Here is a 20697-nt window from a genome sequence, read left to right as displayed (position 1 = left end):
TCTGTGCAAAGTCTGGTGTTGCTTTTTGAATTTTAAGCAAACGGTATACAGAGAACACTTTTTACCAGGAGTGGTTGAAGAGGAGTGGAAAACACTTTTAAAATGCTCGATCTTTTCAAAAGAATCCATGGTTTTGTCTCATCTTGATAACACTGGCAGGAAATGTCATATGTTATGTAGGTTTTTTGTGTATTTTTCCTGAAATGGCGATCTTTATTTGTTACATTAAAATGTATACCCTTTTCCTTTGTGTTGCTTTACGTTGGGAATACATACGCACTGTGTCATGAAATCTACCACATGCATGTATTCATATTATATTTGAGGACATTATTCAGGAAAGAAGCTGTGGCTTGAAGCAACAGACCTTGAATAATTTACCACCTCTGGAATCTGTTGAATAACAGTCTAACAACATCTATGAATTATTGAACTCATATGAGAAGAGCTGAGACCTACACATTTTTCCTGAAACGTACTGTCGGATAACTGAAAAATATCGGTATGATCTGCATCACTTACACATGCTTCACTCAAATGATCCAACGGGCAGCGCTCACGAGTCCCTTCATTGCTGAAGGCGAGAACCTCTGTGGTGGGTTCATTGCAATGGGGACGAATCATCTGCATGGCAGCTTTGAAAGCTGGGTGTGGGCCATAAAGTTAGACATAATCGCATCGTAAGAGCTACTGGAAAGTAGGCATTAGAATAGAGATGGGGAAAAGAGCTTAGATGATCATGAAACATGCATGAAAATCATTAGCAAAAAAAAAGGCGCTGCAGGCCGGGGCAGAATGAGTAGGACTTACTATAGGCAGGAGATTCATAAAAGCGGCACAGCTATGCCCTGCGCTGCATCAGGGATGCTGATCTGCATGTATCCATGAATCTCAGATCCACAATTGTTAATAGGGGCAGCCCGAAAGGAGGCAACATGATTGCGTCATCGAATAAATGTGCCATGCAGTGTTTGTTAGGAGTACAAATTCCTCCACCCAAGGGATATTGTGGCACAAATAAGTCATTGGTTTCCCTTTTTACGGCTGCGAGATAAAGCTGTTTCTTCTGTTCATCTGCCTAAGGATTCCAGAAAATTGATGGCGCATGAACTTTGCAGACAGGCTCCGACTGGTGATGCTTATCTATCTTCCAACCCACGTGACCACGTTACAAATAATACATATGAGCTCCGGGTTGCCCTCATGAGAGCTGTTGGCTAATGTCACTGGATGAAGCATTGACTCTCACTTATTCATTTATATCTGAAATTTGATATTTTCCTATGAATCGGATCTTCTGAAGCCCATCCAAAAGCTACACGAACGTCACCAATGATTGCTTTCCATGCTGTGTAGTTTACAAGGGTTTCCAGACAATTTACCGTTTTATAGTCCTGAAATTGCTGCAACAGCACAATTAAAATGTTATTTGGTAAAATCAATAAAATTGTCCATATTGCTGTATGAATGTTGCATGTCATGCAGCACATCCATGGCCTCAGTGGCAGAATACCAGAAGTTCTCTTGAAGTTTTCATTGCATGGAGAGACACGCCTGGGAGTCAAAGCTATATAATGGATGATATTATTTCTCACACGTGCTAGTTTCCGTCCCCAGCACACATTTTTTGTATAAGAGAATGTGCACCAATGGACTATGCTCATATTCGAAGGACATGCCACAAAACCTTCTAAATATAATATGCATATGTCAAGACCTTTCAGGAGAGAAAACATACAAATAGAGTTTGAGCCAAAACAAATGACACGCTTGTAATTTGTTCACAAAAATGTACAGCCGTCAAGAGCTTTCATAAGAGAACATATACACATAGGGTTAGATGCAACCCTACAAAGGCAAACCATGCAATTTCTATTAGAAAAATCCAAAGATGATCTGATCTATAAGCAGCAAATAGGCAAAAATGGATTTAGATCCACCATCAATTACAGACCATGCAATTTATATTGCAAAATGTACGGATGACAATAGATTGACAATATGTCTCTGGTCTATGCACGAGTTTATGCCCACTGCACACCTTTTGAACCCCTTAAGTGCCAAGGATGAGCCTTATTTAGTCTACAATATTAGTCTTCAAACGATGAAACAGAACTATTTTTTTACTCATAGACAAATAACCTTTAAATTGCCAATACGTTCCTGCCCGTGACCCACGATAAATGGATGCCGGTGAATTTGCCAAAATTGAATGGTTATAAGAAAGTGGTGTATGCACGCAGGGAACATAATGTTATGGACCCCACATATTGGCTGAACAACATGGGGCCTCTACCTACTCATGTGTTTACTGTATCTGACTTTGCTGAATTCTTGCCCTCACTCCGTTCTTCTATTTCTCACTCCTCCTCTCCTCATTCTGCTACTGCTCCCCATCCTTCATCATCAATTTCCTTGTTCTCGCCCCTCACTGGCTCTGATGTTTCCTCTATTCTTGCTAGGGCAATTCCCACTTCAGCCCTTTTGATCCTCTCCCTTCCATTCTTGTCCCTTCAATATGCCTGCTTCTCATTCTGTTTCTCATAGCTCTTTTTATAATTTCTATTAAATTTAATGTTATTTGGTTGAAAACAACCTTTAGCCTGTACTACACAGTTATGTGGTAGCAGTGGCTGAGCAGCCACACTTATCTCAAGAATAATGTTAGCAGTAAAAGATGTTAGACAAAGGACTTGCAATCACAGTAGTTCTAAAAAACACTATTCAAGGTTTCTTGGTAAAATAATATACATTTATTTACAAAGTCAGTTGGAAAACATTCCACTAGTAAGAAGCAGCTCAATATCACAATCTTAATACACTACAGTACACAACCAATATGTTTCTGAACAAGTTAGGCTCCCTGAAGTGGGAGCAAAATGGCACTTCAGTAACATTTAAAAGGGGTAAAAAGACAAAGGTTAAAAGAATTAAAGCACAATAACTTTCATAGGCAGGGCAAATAGTTTCAGTTCAATACAACTGGCAATGGAAGCCAGCCGCTTATCCGAAAGGGCTGTGTTGTAAAGGGCCTGTCTGTGGCTGTCCACGGCAGGATGCAAGGAGTGAGCATTATTGTGATAGCATAACTGCTTGGAAAAATCAGAGTCAGATGAGGAGAGGATCCCTTAGGCAGAGTCTCTCCAGATACTTTCTGCCATACTGCCCGTGTCAAAGCTTTCAAGTACAAACAGCCCGGCGCGCAAAGGGCATCGTTACAGAAGATTGTGTCAGCTGTTAAGCTGTGGCTGCGACCCCCCTCACCTGCCCACTGTTAATCTGCCAGCCTACGGAGGACTTTGGAGGTGTTGTGGGACACGCGGTTTGCTGCTGAGGAGGACGCGGTGCAGGAGCGTGCGCCGTTGCGCTGGTTGGCTCCGCCCCCTGCCCGCCCCTTACTACGCCTACAGGAAGTGAAATAAAACCACCACCCAGACACCCTTGCGGCGCTAAACCCGGCGCACAAAGGGCATCGTTACAGAGGATTGTGTCAGCTGTTAAGCTGTTTGGCTGTTTGCTGTGGCTTTGCAGGGGTCTCTAAATTGTTGGCTGCCGGAAGTCAGTGTGACGAAGCACAACGAAGAAGCCCTCGATAACATGAAATCAACCCCAGCATCAAGGGATCTACAAGGAACTGGATTAAGAACCCGCCTGCAGGTAAGGCAAAGATTTGCTTCACTCCCGGAGGCGAATGGGAGTCCGGAGCAAACTTTGAGAACGACTACGCTAAAACAGAGTCGCCTACCATTCTGTACAAAAAAACAAAAAAGTTTATCAGTGGGAGCCAGTCAGCCAGATATGGAAATATCAAATCAATTGCAGTTAGTAGAAAAAGGCGATAATTTGTGGTTGGCCCCAAATTCTCCTGAATTACCCATGGCGTGTACTATCCCCACAGCAAGAGAAATCAAAAAACTGCCCCTAGCTCCTACAATAGCTATATTAGCTGAGATGGCTATTGAGCCTACTTGCAAGGAGAACGTGGCTGAACAAACTCTTAGTGATCCCAATGAAATAGCACTAAGTGAGGACCCTATCCTAGCGCAGGGAACCGACGCACGACCAAAGAAGCTCAGTCTAGTGTCTGCCAACCCACTTGAAGAGACTTCAAACAACCAGAGGAACCTACAAACTGAGGATGAGGTTATTGTAACACGCCTTGAAGTGGGGGACATGGAGGTTTTGATAGAACAGGTCTGTCTCTAAACATTCTTAGAGAAGATCAGCACCCCGAAACAAGAATGCAGGTGAAATAATGGAGAATCCACAATTGACCACATCGTCTCACGAGGTGGAAAGGGTGGACCTAAGTGAATTGACGTCTGAGGCAAGAATGGCCACGAGAATAAATTAAACATTAAGGCCACTGACATTAGAGCCTAGCTGCGGTATGGATAGCATCAGAAATGACCATCAATCATCAGAAGCATCATGGGACCGAGGAGACCAATGGGATGTGATCGAACTGGGACGAATGAAGAAAGCCCTACAGGAGTCCATCAACCTGAGTGAAACTACAGATTATAGAGCGCCAACAAAGATAGTTCAAGATTCTATAGACATTTTCCAACCGTATAGGGAAGATAAGGCTAGCCCCATAACGAAGATAAGTCCACTGGCTACAAATCCCCTAAAGGGTAAAAAGGGAGCCGATCTATAAATCCCCTCAATGAAGCAAACAAAATAATTGGCACCGTTGGGTATGATGCGGAACATACCAGGCCCCACATGGTGAGGGCTATTCCATTAGGAAGAATGAATACCAATGGAGCATCAGATATTGCTCCAGCAAGTCTGAGCAGTTCATGTCTTGCAAACAAAATCTTGCAAGACATTTCCATGCTGACGGACAAAATCGAAAGAGAAAAAAGAACAAGCTTTTGTCTGATAAATGAGAGAATGGCCGCTCTGGATAAAGAACAAGCCAAAGGGAGCCCTTCCTCTTTGGTCGAGGATCTTGCAGCAGCAGCAGTGGGAAAGGAACAAACAGGAAGGAACATAATCAGCTCTCTAATCTCGGAAGATGCAAACAGGCTTTCAGGAGAATCAGGGAACAAACAAATCCTACGGGTAATAACCGAGGCCTGTAAAATTGAAAGAGAAAAAGACATGGAGCATATTGAAAAAGTGGTTATGGCTTTGTTAACCATCACAATGGCCCCCTTTCTAAAGCTCTACGAGGCAATTAAAGACTCTGTCCAAGAGGTGACCATCAGCAATACTCAAATAAAAGAGACACACGTCCAAATGACTTCCTCTCTGCAGAGCTTAAATAAACCAACAAATAAAGAAGCAGAATTAACCCAAATTTGGCAATCTCGCCTTAGTGACTTAGCTAGGCGGGATGCGACCGATAAATCCCTGCTGATGGAAGCAGTCCTGGAGGATTGCAAATGGATGAGAAGCGTCCATAAACATAAAAGCCAAAAGAACGAGGGCGACTGGACTGATACAAAACCTAAAGAAGGAAATGGCCCAATGAAATTGAAACAGGGTGTAACCGTCCCCTCTAAACAAAAGGAGCAACATCTGGACGATGTGATTCTGATCCCGTCCGGGACAAAGGGAAAGGATAAAGGCATTCCAACCAAACAGCCGATCTCAGCTCAACCGGAACTATCCTCCTTTGCAATTTTTTCAGGGGCTAAGTTGAAGGACTTGACCCACCAAAATGGGAAGGAGATCATAAGAATACCGAATGAAAAGGGGAAAAAAACCCAAAAATGAATCCCTTAAACGTAAAGTAAATGGCTCAAGAGCTTTTCTGAGGAATCTAAGAACTCCACCCAGAAGAAACAATACACAGTGTGCTAAGAAATCTAGAAGAGAACTGAATATGAATGACTCTTTAGAGACAGAGGGGATAAAAGATCTAGAAAATGCAATAATAGAGGAAAACCGGGAGGATCAGGAGCAGCCAGCAAATCTCAGTGATCTTATTGAGCTGATGGAAAACAACAGTAAGGATGAAGACTGGGACAGTATCAGTGTATCGGAATGGCAAACCATAGACAACTGGGATACAGTAGACCCAACTGAAAACTCTAAGGATGATAAGAAGCTGAAGTTCCATAAAAAAAGTGCCCAAGAAAATAGCAGGGAGAGAGGAAGACGACCGGGACCATCTGAAAGTGATTGGGATTCAGACCAGGAGTCCACCAAATTTAAGACGTTGGAACAAAAAAGAAAAGAACTGGTGAACAAAGGGAGGATAGAACGACAGACTCAGGATAGCCCCCGACTTAAACAACTAAATGATAAAGAAAAAAAAAAGCACACTGAAGCTAAGAAAAGGGAAGTGTTGCCGCTAACATCACCACCAAAGAAATGCATTTTATTTAAAGGATGCTATCTAAAACTAGAAACAGCTTTAAATGGACCAAGAAGGGTGATATTAAATAGGAGCTATGTGATGGAGCTCTGTAACCATGTCCTACCACCACGGATGATATCGACTGAGGGTATAAAAATAGTCGAATTCCCAAGGGAACAGAGGTTGGACCAAGTCATCTTGCACTTGACGTCCAAGAAGATAAAGCGGAAACTCTTGGAAGCGACTGATATTCTAAAAAAAAGGGGGCTCCTGTTGGAGGATCTGGATGATGACTCTAGGCAAATAAAAGAAAAAGCTCAAACGGGACAAAGAAAAGATACAAAGGTGGAGATTTCAGTAAGACCTAGAGTTACAGACACTGGGAAAAAATACATACAAAATAGACCAGATGCTGAAACACCAAAGGAAAAGAATGAAAAAAGTAAAGAAATGGAAGGAAATCAGAAAGAAAACCCTTTAACAACTAAAAAAAAGTAAGGAGACACTGAAAACCCTGAGGTTCACAGTGGACAATTCTGAAAATCCAAGGAGGACAAAGAGTAAGCCAATTAAGGCAGACAGTCAGGGAAAGGATTAGTCATGGATGGCAAATGCCTTGAATTCTAAGAGGAAACAATAGAGTAAGGAGAAGGAGCAGAAGTCGATCCTCTGTGCTTCGTGGAACACGAGAGGATTCAAACACCTGCTCTCAAATGACAGCTGCTTCTTGGCAAAATATGACCTCATTTCAATACAGGAAACATGGTTGCGTGAACCTCGAGTATGCAAGGGCTATGAAGTTTTTACCAACCCGGCTAGAAAGGGACCTAAGGGAAGACCATTTGGAGGTCTCATGATACTAAAGAAACTGGAATGTCCACTAAAAGTATTAGAACATCTGACACCAAACCCATATGTACAAATGCTCAAAGTAACATCTGAAGCGGAAGACTCGAAAGGCCCGAAACAAATGATCTTGATTAACATCTACTGGAGTGAGAATATGCCTGGACAGGCGATCTTTCTAAAATCAATCATGAATGTAATTGACAAATCCTTGACGGAGGAAAATGACCAGCTGATAATATTAAATGGTGACTTAAACATCAAACTGCTGGATAAAGAAGGAAAAATCAAAATAATAGAACATCTACTAGGAAAAGAACAAACATGGATGAAGGAAATGAGAATCCGTGAGATGAAGATGTTAAATGGTCAGACAAAGGGAGATCTGCAGGGGGCTAACAATTGGCACAGTGGGAAATCAGGAGCATGCCTAGACGACTGCTTTGTTGGAGGGAACACGTTGAAGAGGATAAAATCCTTTACAATTGTTAAACAAACCAGCAGTGATCATTGTCTGTTAGCCACCGAACTCACCTGGGAAAGAAGAACTAACAGAGAGATCGAAAGATCAATGGAAACTGAGGTTTTATGGGGAAGAAATCGCTTAAGAATAAAAACCCAGGCAATCCCAAAACTAGTACAAGGATATAAAGAAGCTATAACCAAAAATGAAGAGCTGGTTGATTACAAATGGCTTCTGGAAGCCTATGAGGTCAAGTATAACCCTACCCAAAGTAAGCACATTAAGAAAAAACATGCTTATGATGAACAGCTAGTGGCTAGGAGGAAACAATATAGATCAGAACAGAGACTTATAAAAAAGAATACCAGTACAGAAAGAGAGGAACTTCTGAGGAAAAGTCAACAAACCTATAAGAACTGGTTGCGACAAACTAGCCACCTAAGAATGCAAAGGGATGCCGAATAAATGCTAGCCGCAATATCTACTAACAACGCAAGAGGTTCATGGGACTTACTCAACGACAGAGACCTCAATCTATCGGCCATAGGTATTAATCAAGTCTCAGAAGAGAAATGGTTCCAACATTACACTGCTCTCTATGAAGGTGCAATCCAGGGAAAAACCACAAAGGATACTCCCGACATGACCCCTTGGGGCCTGGACTTTGATAAAGATGACATCCGAATCTTAATAAACAAACTTAGTACCTCTAGAGCAGCTGGCCCAGATGGCATCTCCAATAAATTGTTGAAAGAAAATTGTGAGAACTGGACTGATATAATTTATGCCCTATTTCAACAAATCATGAAAACAAAACAAATTCCAGCCTCATGGACGGAGGCTTATATAGTACCGATATACAAGAAGGGAGACCGGGAAAACCCCAGGAACTGTAGGCCAATAGCGCTTCTAGATTCAATTGACAAGCTATTTGCATCACTTCTACTAAGAGACCTCAAAAAATGGGCTTCCCAGGCCAAAATCCTAGATGAAAGACAGACAGCCTTTGTTAGTGGAGTTGGCACCGCCTTGAATCTGTTTCTGATTAACCTGCTGAAGGCAAATACATTAGCTGGGAAAAAAAAACTTTACCTAGCATTTATTGACCTCGAACAAGCCTTCGATGGAACTAATAGAGAACGTTTGTGGTCAAAAATGAGGAACTGGTGTTGCCCAAAGGACTTACTGGAAGCCATTAAAACATTATATACTGACACTTCAATCAAGGTTCAAAACACAAGCAATGGGGGGCTCTCCAGGAGGATCAGAACCTCCAGAGGAATCAAACAGGGCTGTGCAGTAGCTCCGTTCCTCTTTGTGCTATATATGGCCGATATGAAAACGGCCCAAGACAAGATTCGTGCATTCCCGCCAAAAATAAATGGAAAAGAGATACCATGGATGCTATATGCCGATGACGCGGTATTTATAGACCAAACACCAATAGGCCTACAAAGACGGACTGAGACCTTCAATAAATATTTAAAAGAAAACAGCATGAAGATGAACGTCAAAAAATCTATGATCTTAACCTTGAAATCTGGCATGGGAAGAAATTTGGCAGGAAAAACTGTGACATGGTCATTGGAAAACGAAAAACTGGAAGAAGTGGAAACGACACTGTACCTGGGGATAATGATTAACAAAAACTGCAACGAACAGGCACATTACACTCTGATCCGGGAACAACTAGTGGCCCTGACAAATCAAGGGATTTGCCTACATCGCAGATATGGGAAGTTTTCGGTAACCCCGAACGAAACCTTTTTCAAGCAGAAAGTGGTGGCGGTCATCACTTATGGCGCTGAGGCACTCTTAGCCCTAAGATGGGAAGTTTGTAATCTCTGCGAGGTGTACTATTGGCGCCTACCAACTTCATTACCAGTGGAACTCATAAGAATGGAGCTTAGACTCCAATCGGTGGCCTCAGTCGCACTTTGGAAATCCCTATCTCTGTATAGAAATGCATCCTGGAAATACCATCAAAGCCATTTGAAATTCTAGTACAGACGGACACAGTGAATGAAGATAAGATGCTTAATAACTGGAAAAGAAGATGAAAAGCTTGCATGGAAAAAGTAAACCTCCTGGAAGATATCCTGGAAGATACCCTAAAGAATAATCTGGATAAAGCAAAAAGAGTCATCAGGGAAAAGGACTGGGAGGAAACCCAGGAACAAAGATTGAAAAGAAATCTATGTTATAACATCGTCTGGAAAAAAAAAGGCTTGAACATGCTACCTCCGTACCTGTTGAAATTTCCATCTAGGCATTACCGGGACCTGCTGCTGCGCTGCAGACTTAACATTTGGCACTGCAGAGAAGTAAAATGGAAAAGGAGGCAAATTGAAAAATCAGCAGCATATTGCAGGTTCTGCAAACTTAAAGGCCATCAGGCATGTTATGTTAGTCTGCCCAGCTTTAAAATGGAAAAGAGAGATATATATGGGCAGCTATATAAGGAATATTACTGAGGAGACGGAAGAAGACTATTGGGAACGACTCCTGACTGTTGACAAGATTGGCAAAACCCTCGATGCACTAAAATTTGTCGAAACATTAAATCGGAATCAGGAAGAAGAAGGGTCTGGACTTTGAGACAAATCTAGGAGTAGACTTATGTAATTAATCAATTAATTATTTTGATAAAACAAATTTTGAAACAATGTAATGATGGAACAAAAGGTAACGGAGGGAACACGCTACTGGACTGGTTCTTATCGATGGAAGAGGATTTTAAGAAAGGAATAATGACCTTACTAATGGAGTAAGGAGAACAATGTTTAAGGTTTAAATAAGATTAACCAATAAAACATAAAAATAAAAAAATAAAAATACAACTGGCAATTCAATTCAATAGGCCTAGACCAAAGTCAATGGTTCAGAGTCTTGGATAGGATAGCACAGTTCTGCTAGTAAGCGGTTAAGTCTTTGCCAATGTTCAAAGAAGTAGTTTGTCAGTTTAGGAGCGAACAAGACTCCCAAGTTGGGAAAGTTTCACAAACTTTCACCGTGGCAGAAAGGATTTCCACATCGGGTTTGCACAGTGCCTTATGTATGAAGAAAAGCTGTAGCTGAGGCAGTTATTCCTGGCAGTTCCTGCAGATCTCGCTGTTCCTGAGCTTCAGTCGTGGGGACAAGAAGGAGGACGTCGGTAGGTTCCTGTACTGCCCAGGGAAGGGGGCACAAGATTGGTCAGTTTTAAGGTGTGAGTGCCTTAAAGTCCACAAACTGGCATCCTTCTCACTGGCTATCCGGTTTACAACAGCACTCTGATGAAAATTCCACCAGTATGGAGACGGTGTCCAGGTGGCTTACGAGTTGGTTGTTCCCACCAGCTCAAGGGAAGAAGTCGTCCTTGAAGGAGCTTCTCTGTCGACGGAGTTTCAGGCAATTCAGACCTGCAGCAGGGCTTCACCAGGCAAACCAATGGTTCAGGAGTTGCAGCAGTCGTCTTCCTTCAGCTCGTCTTCGGTTCTTTCGTTCCAGTGCTCGACTCTGACTTCCAACTCCCAGAGACCAGCTTTTAAACAGTTTTCTCCTATTCATTCCAGCCTAGCTGTCACTCACCCAGCAGGGTGGCTTTCCTTGCCGGACAGTCAGACAGCCAATCACACCAGAGTGCATTCAGATCTTCTAGGAGACTAAGCACAGGGAGTTTCAGGCACCTCCCTCACATCCTGTCCACCCCAGACACTCAGGAGCCAGAGGAGGGCTTCAGCACTGAAGCCCGCCGAAGGGCATCGAACAAAGGGACCAAACCTGATTTGGCGCGCAGAGTTAAACACAAGAAGGTCCTTTCCTAAAAGAAACAGCGAAAAAAGATGACCAGAGTCTGTTTTTTCAGAGGGGTCATGGGTGCTATATTGAAAAACATGGCTGACCTGATTTTTAGCTACCGTTGTTTGCGGTCGGGAAAAATCATGGTAGTTTGTTCTAAAACCACTGCCACCAGCCATTTAAAGAGGAAAGGGTAACATTTGACTGTTACATGACTGTTTAGACACAGTGGATGCTAGGCAACCCCTCCAGCACTCTATAGGAAGATAGTGTGTGCTGGGTCTATGATTTAAAAAGGACTAGCAAAGTCCATTTAACTTCACATGCTCTGGGGGATGGTATCCCAGAGAAGGTATTTAAACTTTGGGGAGTCTGAAAGACATCCCTGTGCCACTGCACAAAGATGATGCCTATGGAGTTGTTTAAAACCCCATATCCAAAGAAAACAAAAGTAAAACACACATCAAAATACATCAAAGAGTGGGAAAAAAGGCTCACACTCTTTCCAGGTAAAAATTAAAATCCTAGAAATCCAGAAAAGTTGCTGGGGGTCTCAAAAGGTAAGGGAAATTAGCACATTCTTGAGAATTCTCCCTAACAAACATTACAAAGTAAGATGATGAATAATTAAAACTAAACACATCATTCATAAATTCCATAATTCAATTACTCAATTCATACATTTCTTAAAATACTGTTAAAATCTAGATATAACTTACCCTATAAGACATTAAAATACAATATACATTTCATAATTTAGGGAGTCATTCTGAGTATGGTGGTAGCCATGGAGCAATTAGCTCCATGGCTGCCTCCCATACCAGTACCGACTCCGGTGTTGTCAAATGGGGACTTACCGGTCCATTCCGACCCTGGAGGGACCGGTAAATCCCCATTGAACAAACCATTCCCCATTCCTTTTTGAGCCCCCATAGGGCTCAATGGGAATGGGGAGCGTGCAAATAACGGGCTCGCAAATGGCAAGCCGGTTATTTGCACCCTGGTCCCTTAGCGGGACCCATAAAGGATGTGTGGTCCGACCACACGTCCCTTACGGTTCCCGCTAAGGGACCTCGGAATTGGGCGGTAGAGGATTACCGGCACCGGTCTCCTTACCGGTGCCCGGTATCCCCTCCCGCCCACCTCAGTATGACCCGCTTAGTCTTATACCTAAAAAAAGAATGGTTATTACAAGTGAGTGAAGGTGCAATTCTTACTTTGGTTTACTTTTCCTTAGCTCAAACAAAAAAAAGAAAAAGAAAAAGGAAAAAAGAAAAAAGAGAACAGCACAAGAGAAAGGGTGACTATTGCATTTGGGTTATTATCAAAATAAATTCACTATTCAGTCTACAACTTCAGAGAATTAATAAAATTAGTGCTAGCGAAGATTTATGAGGTTGTATGACCTGATACACAAATTCATCAAATGCTCTCATCATCACCCATAATCATCAAATCTGCACATTTTTTCATGAGATTCCATCTGCAGCCTGAAGAGATGGACAATAGATAAGTAGATGTTTCAGAGACTTGCATTCTGAGGGATTCTCAGAGAAATGGCACCCCACCTCGTCTTCTTTGAGAAACCCATGTGTTGTGAGAATTAGTCTGGTTTTACACAAATGTAGGGGAAATCACAGAAAACTGAGCCTAACTGACTTGGCTGGAAAAGGAGCAATAATTCCCAACTTCCTATGGTCACCTTGAAGATGACTAAGCAATGGATACCAGCGAAATTTTGCAATTTGTAAAATCCAATCATACTCAAATAATAATTTCTTACTGTGCATTGGATTATCTTTCAATTCACAAATAGGAGCGCCCAATTCTGCCAAAAACCTGGATACCAAAAGAACAAACCTCATGTAGCCGTAAGCTCGACTGGGCCTTCAACATGGTATTTAGGTCTTTCGAATAGGGAGGCCGTACGTGGAAACAGAATGTTTCTTATGTGTGAGAGAATTTTCCAAATTGCACGTGCCTACAATGAAACAATACCCAGGTCGTACCTGATAACATCAATGAGTACGGAATTAGGAAGCTGTAGACCTCTCTGCAAAATCAAGGCCTCTAGAGAGGAGGATAATCAAGTAATACAAATGGGTAGATATCAGAGCCATATAAAAGCTTTGGAATAATTTTACATTCATAGAATCTTAAGGTTGGTTTAAGGGTAAATCTCCCATATTTATAGTCAACCTTCACAAATTAATTAGCTAGATTATGAGCACGATTCTTCAAACCACTCGAACAAACATGTATGGCCTTGTTTTGAAGAGAGATAAAATTCCAAATAGATAATTGAATCGGTCTTCATGATTACTTCTTTATTAATTTTCCACTGATAAGGGGTTTTGTTACGGACTTGGGTACATTGCAGGATATTTGATTTGATTGGATTAACTTTCAAGGCATGCCTACTCATATATGTTGTTAATGCATACAACTTTCTTTGTAGACCAACCGCAGTGCACTCTAAAAGTGAAAAGTCATCTGCATAGGACAGCCAAAAAGGTTTGAATTGCTGAATCTTGGGTGAAATGAAGGTGGCTGGTTCTAGATGTTCACCAATATCTGATAGACATAGATGAAACAGGCATGCAGCTAGTACACACCCCTGGCGAACGCCACAAAAGGTCGAAATTTGTTGTGACAAGGCTTCTTGATGATTCAGTCGTACTTGAATTTTGGAGTTGGAATAGAGATAAATTATTAGATGTAGTAATCTCCCTGGCACACTCCACAACTTCAATTTGGACCACAGTAATGTGCGATCAACTCCATCACACACAGATGAAAGGTCACTTGAGGCAATATATACTGTTTTATACTTTCCCTCCCAAGCAAGCTGTTACACAATGTTAACTATTGTACCATTGAGATAGGTGTTTAAATCATGGCGGAAGCCTGTTTGCCACTTTTGGAGTATACTGGTCCTACCGGCCCATGATTCAAGATCAGACAGCAGGATACTAGAGAACACCTTGCTGTCGGAATCCAGGATAGCAATAGATCTGCAATTAAGTGGTGACACACGGTCTCCCCTCTTATAGATAGGGACCACATATGCCAAAGACCAGGAAAAAGCTATAAAGAGAGTTGACAAAGCAATAGCCCAGGCTTCAGGGCTTCCTTTGAACAAAATATTGGAGAGTTTATCTGTCCCGGGCGCTCTAGATGCACTGATTTTCCTGATAACATCGAGAACAACATTGCAGCCAAACAGGATGAAATCCATTCTCTCGGGAATGGTAAGTTCAAATGGAATTAACTCTTGGTCTGCGTGTAAGCTACCACATATTGTTTCAAAGGAAACAACCCAAACATTTTCGGTGACAGCATTCATTTGGTTGCTAACTTGAGGCAAATCGATGTTGTTGATTAGTCTCCAAAATGCATGAGCCGATTTGTGTGATAGTGTGACAAACATGGCTTCTGCATCCTCTTGGGAACGTTTAGCTCTACTCAGCCACAATCAGTTCTTATGAGTTTGTGAGAGGAAATATATCAAAGTTTTTTGATGTGGGTGAGGTAAGTTAGACCGGTTACACACCTTCCTAATGGCTTTTCTGAGCTCACGCTTGCGAGTTGCTATTTCTACATTATAAATATGTTTGTGCTTTTGTTGGTTGGGAGGCCCACCACATCTCCCGTGTGGCTGAAGAGGATCAATTAGTTCATGTAAAACGTTATCAACATTTTGGGTCATAAATGTATGATACCTCGATACCTCGGTTGCAGAAGTTAAGATCTTCTCTAGTGCATTATTAACCTTAACCACTATTGAAGGATTCCAAGTCAGGCGATTACCTGCCATATTAGCATTAAGGTCAATTGGATCTAAAGTGTGTTGCTCATTAGAAGTCACAATTAGATTGAATCTGTCTACCAAGATGGAATGATCACTTAGTGGGGTAGAGGTAATCTTCAACTCACTGCACAAATCGAACAACCATCCGCCCACAAAAAAGTAGTCCATAATGAAATTAACTAATCTCCATATATTGTCCCATTGAGTAGTGTGAGGCCCAACCCTCTAAAGCAACTCAACCACTGTTTTCCATTATTTTGTTTAGGAGAGGTAGCAATGTGGGAGTTGTTGAATTCTATGCCAGTAATTTGATTAAGGCATTCACAGTTAAAGTCCCCCATCACAAGAACTTGGCAACCAGCATAATCGTCCCTCCAACTCTCAATTTTGTCAACCAAGTAATCCAACAATTCTCCTACTCTCAATTCTTTCAGCCCCCAAAATGTTGTTGTGCCAGTAAATATTAATAATCCGAATATTCATCTTCTCACGATATGCAAGACTTACATGTGTCAGTAAAACTCCAAAATTCAAGTTATCAGATGATATCGCACTAAACCCTTTCTTTGATGCGCAGGCTGAAGCATCACAGCAAAGCCATCAAAGGATGGAGGATGCATCAGCCAGGTTTCTTGAAGGCATACCACCTTGTGTAATATGAATTCAACACCCACACTGGGTTCAGAAAAAAAGGTTTAGCATGCTCTTGAGTGTTCCAAAATAAGACTGACCATGAATAACCTGAGATATCTGAGGAAGCATTTTTAGATGGACTATCTTCTGGGAGACTATTTTCTAGTCATCATATTTCATAGCCACGACCAATCATGTGTTTCCTCAGAGATTCAAATAATTTGCCTTAAGGACTCAATCTCTTCACCCCCTTGATTACCATTTGTTTGCTCGTGTAAAGCGGACAGAATTATCGAAGAATGGGGCATGATCAAAAACATAGGATCCAAGGGAGTCCCGAACTTGCAAAACAATTTCATACAAAAGTTTTAAATTTAAGTGGACCACACACCTGTCAGTCCTATATGTGTCAATAAAAAAAGTCTTCCAATGTCCCCATTAAACCAGGAATCTCCTGTAATAGGTGTAGAATGTTTGTCCTATTCAGGGTTAAACATTTATTTTCTGGTATCACACTTTCAAAAAGAATTCTTTATTTATTATTTCCTTCAGACCGCATAATGTGTAACTTTCTTTGTAAATTGGCCCTTTTGCCCAGTATATCGGGGCACAAGGGATGCCACCCAGCAGGGACATTCGACATGTTAATATCTGAGACTCAGCTATGTGACATTATAGGATGTTGACCTTTGCTCCTGGGAGCTCGAAGCAAGTCTAGGATTTGACACCCGGTGTGTAAGTGTTCTTACTCACATCTAGCTCAGATTTTTATGTACTTAATGCACCCTGAGTTAGTGTGGGGGAAGCACTAGATGTCATTACCCCACTCGCCAATACCTCACAAGTGCCTGCCGTGGCCGCTGAGGAAAGGAAAGTGTGTTGATTTCCTACCAGTACTTGATTGTTAGCGGGTTGCAGTAAGCTGGCTACCACAGAAGTATCTTGGTGCGTTAAAGCCACGTTCGTTACAGTAGGGGTAGATGCCAATTTTACTTGTGGATCCTGAGATGTGTGCAACAATATTGTTGTAGTATTTGCTGTGTGAGATCATTTTTGCATTTCCGCATTCCTCGAAATGGTGGAGAGAGCAGATTTAACCCAGAGGTTACAACAATAGTAAATTTACAAATTGTCAAGAGGAGTGCAAGTTCACCTTTTTAGCTCGGCAGTTGTTTGGCTTCTTCGATTGTCGGGTCTTTCTTTGTGAAATTCTAGCTCTTTGGTCTGACTCCATATTAGGGGATATCAATGTGTTCAAAGATTTTGAACATCCATGCAAATTGTCCAAGCAGATTATCTCTGGATTCTGACTTTGAGATGTCACTTCTGCTGACGTCAAGGGGATTGTCACCACTTCTTCGGGGAGAGGACTCATGGTTGTACTGCTAATTTTAATTATTTGAGCCATTGAGGCGGAAGTATCCCCTCCACAATTAACATGTATTTGATCAGCCTTTTGTTTCGTTGCTGGTAGTTGCCTTTGCGTCATGTCGTCAGGTTTCTTTGAGTTGTAATTAAAAAGAAAACCTTTCACCATTATGTGTAACTCCACATTTTCAAATTTAAATATCAAGGACTCCAGAAGGATTGAGTTGGATTTTGTTTAATTCTTCAGATCTTCATATAAGCTGACTAAAATAAAATAAATCTTGGTTTATTTCAATAATAAATTCCCGGCTAGGATGTCGGTCCCAATATTCGATAAAAATGGAATGTAAGAGTTCCTTGCTGGTTTGAAAGACGGTGATGAATCGAATGAGGACATTGAGGAGTCAAAATCGGGCACATAACACTGTTGAGGATCCGGTGCAGTGTCATCCCAACTGTGGGCCTCCAAAGGAGGTTATGGTCTTCAAGCACTGCATGGGGCCTTGTTGTGCTGACAGTTACTGGTGGTATAGCCGATTCTATCTCAGTCTCACTTGGTTGTATTCCTGGACAAGCTCTGATAGTCTGTTTCCCCTTGGAAGGGAACAATGTTTTAATTGAGGTGGGGTTGGATTCTGTATCTTTGAGTAAGTTTCTTGTGGCTGTGTTCGTTTTTTGGCCCTAATTGACCCGCTAATGGGTTAACAATGTCACTGTCCGAAGAGGCGAGCACAATTGATATGGGCACAGACACAGGCGAGGGCGGAAGCGGAAGGTTCATGGATGCAAGCATTTTTTTTGTCTGAAACTAAGTTCAGGAGAGGCACACAAGGCATTACAATGTTGCCACTCTGTAAGGCCGACACACAAATTGGTTATGAGGCAAACCGAATATTGCTGAATTAAACAGTTTAGTGTCCTTTAGTGAGGATCTGTAAGGTGTCAGAGTCGTCAATGGGGACACAATCCACAAACCGCACACCGCCACAACACCACAATACACGCTTCGTGTGTGTAGAAGTTTTAAACACCGCCTTCAGGCAGGTAATGCAATGGAAATGGATAACAGACTCCAAATTAGCAGGCTCCAAGGCAGCGTGTCTCCTTCACTCTTCACCACAACACACTGTGCAATGGCTCTTTTCAAATCCTCTCCCTCTAATGCTGTATTTCTCTCTTCCTTTAAACATGCCTCCATTCTACCAGTGCTGAAGATCCCTTGACCCCTTTTTTCCAGCAAATATTTTTCTGTCAAAACTCCTGGAGTGCATATTTTGCACCAAGCTTTCTCCCCATGTAATTTCCAATGCGCTTCTCCCTCCTTATCAACCTGGTGTCCGACCTTGTCACTATACAGAAAATGCTCTTCTTGCCGTCTCTAACTTCTTCTCATTGCTCTTCTTTTCCTTCTGGATCTTTCTGCTGCCCTCAACACTGCGGACCATCATTATTTTCCTTTCCACAATCTTGGCTTTCTTTGTTCTGTCTTAAAGTGGTTTGCTTCTTATATTTCAGCTCGCACCTTTTCAGTCTTTTGTCTTAGCCAATCCTCCAATATTTTTCCTCTGGTTTATGGGGTCCCTCAGGGTTCTGTTGTAGGTCCCCAACCCATTTCCCCATACACTAGTCTTCTTGCCTCTATTATTTCTTCCTTTGGAGTCTCCCATCATCTTTATGCAGATAACTCTCAAATTGTTCTATCTTTCTCTTCTCTCTCCTCTTAATTTCACCTAATCTCTCTGCTTGTCTCCTTACCATCCAATCATGGATGGCATCACACTATTGTCATCTAAATCATTCAATAATCAGGGTTAACTTCTTGGCCACCTCCATCAACTCCCTGCCACTTCCTCCCCCTTATTATGTCCTTCCCCCCACTGCCTGTAGCTTGTGCGTTATAGCTGACTCTTCTTTAGATTTCTCCTCATTTCTACTATTTCTTGTTCCTGTCGCTATCAATTGTATAATATCCATAAGTCACGTCCATTTCTGATGACTCCTGTTTCTCAACTTTTCTATTGTTCTTCGATCCTATTAGGCCTCCCTGCATACAGACTTGCTCCCCTCCACTGTATCTACAACTCCCTGATACGTCTTCTTCTTTCTCTCTCTCCTCATGACTGTATCTGTCCCACCTTTCTCTCTCTTTGTTGGCTTTCCTTCAACTCCTGTCTACTGCATACTTTCCATAATGTACTCTGTATAGTTTTAAAATGCCTTAATGAGCTTGCTCTTGCTTATCTCTCCTCTCTTAACTCTTACTACATTCATGCTCGTTCTGTCATGTCTCATTTTCAATTTCTTCTGTCTGTTCCCCAACCCCCTTGCAACCTATCCCATATTCATTCCGTCTCTTTACTTGCCCCAAAATATTGGAATGCTCTGGCTCTTCCACTCTGCTTTTTTTCTTCTTCTCAGTTTAAATATCGCTTTAAGGAACAACTTCTTTTTTCTTGATTGAGATGTTCCAACTGATTCACGATTTATAATTTGTGGTACTGTTTTTGTTTGTTCAGCACTTTGGCATAAGACGCTATAAACAATTTTTTTAAACGGTCTATACATAAGAACATCTTACTACCTGCAGAAACACTTGCACTGTCTATAGAATAGGGGCCCCCAAATGGTCCTTAATATTCAATGAAGTCAACATATCTGTATCTGACTGATGAAAATGCATTGCCAACTGAATACCCTGAGAATAATATTTTAGATTCTACCCATTGATAAGACAACACTTTCCAACCGTAGGCCATCCTTCTTGCTAAAAGGATTTTCCTTAGGAACTGCGTATAGGGCCCCAAGTACATCCATCCCACTTAGATCAGAGGGTTTCTTTTATATATACCAGAGTGTCCACTGAATAGGGTGAAAGATCAGCCCAGGCCCAATGCTCATGAGGTAAGCAGTATGGTGAAAAGATAGAGTAAACATGTGCAGTAGATACAAAATAAAAGATTGTCCACACACTATACTCTTAGAAACGTAACATTTTATATAGATAAGGCAAAGGGAAAAATCCATAAAGTTATGCGTAAATAAAACTATGTAATGTATAAATCAAGCAACAGTGGTTTAAATTATCTAAAAATTCTTTACAGGTCTGGAAAGCAATTTGCACAGGATGGTCAGGAAAGTTTAGAGGTAAGTCTTGGGAAAAAGCTGTTTTCTTTGTGTAAATGTTCTCACTTTTGCGAAAAGTACAAAAATTTGCAGTTCCAATGTTCAGGTCAGATCTGAAGGATGACATACCGCTGGATTGGAAGAGGTGACCCAGTTGAGGATCAAGATGAAGAACAAGCACTCTGACCATCCAGCAGTGTCAGAGAAATGGAAGGGGAATTCCATAACCAAGGAGCGATCCCCATTACAGGTGAGGTATTTCCCCCAGATATGCGGGGGTGACCAAGCTTGGTGAAGGCACGCAAATCAACCAAGAGAGTTCATGGGGGTGGGGGCAGGTACAACCTCTCAAGAGATCAT

The sequence above is a fragment of the Ambystoma mexicanum genome, chromosome 4q, assembly GCF_040938575.1.
Source record: "Ambystoma mexicanum isolate Mex_15411 chromosome 4q, UKY_AmexF1_1, whole genome shotgun sequence".
Lineage (NCBI taxonomy): Eukaryota > Metazoa > Chordata > Amphibia > Caudata > Ambystomatidae > Ambystoma > Ambystoma mexicanum.
Note: the sequence above shows the minus strand (reverse complement) of the source record.